Below are 572 nucleotides of genomic sequence, written 5' to 3' on the forward strand. Positions count from 1 at the left end.
AAAAAAAATTTGTTTTGTTTAAATTTTTTTTAATGCTCTAAACAATGTAATGACATCAAAAAATATTTTTTTCTTCCTAAAATGTTTTGCCGGGTCTTAAGAGGGTAACGGTTGCACAGTTTGTAATAACTTAATGGTTAATGATCTGGGCTGACAGCCCAAACGTCATAATTTAACCCATAATTTTGGGGGTAAAGAGATCCCCATCACCACCGTGTCCTTGAGCAAAGACACAACCCAAGTGAAGATGACAGTCCTGGATTTAAGTGTACCATATGTTGGTTTTTTGGACGGAAGAATAACAATTAAAGCACAAATATGTGACCCTGGACCACAAAACCAGTCTTAAATTGCACGGGGATATTTGTAGCAATAGCCAAAAAAACATTGTATAGGTCAAAATTATAGATTTTTCTTTTATGCCAAAAATAATTAGGATAAAGATCATGTTCCACGAAGATATTTTTTCAATTTCCTACCATAAATATATCAAAACTAAATTTTCTATTAGTAATATGCATTGCTAATAACTTCATTTGGACAACTTTAAAGGCGATTTTCTCAATATTTTG

The 572-nt window shown here is 32.0% G+C and overlaps 1 protein-coding gene across 10 annotated transcripts in view; it reads right to left on the minus strand.

Moving 5' to 3' along the window:
• Positions 1 to 572, minus strand: part of syngap1b (synaptic Ras GTPase activating protein 1b) — a 138,011-nt gene that overhangs the window by 29,348 nt on the left and 108,091 nt on the right. The window lies entirely within an intron of this gene.

Source organism: Sinocyclocheilus rhinocerous, unplaced genomic scaffold (genome assembly GCF_001515625.1).
Source record: "Sinocyclocheilus rhinocerous isolate Xijiao unplaced genomic scaffold, SAMN03320098_v1.1 scaffold5, whole genome shotgun sequence".
Taxonomy (NCBI): Eukaryota; Metazoa; Chordata; class Actinopteri; order Cypriniformes; family Cyprinidae; genus Sinocyclocheilus; species Sinocyclocheilus rhinocerous.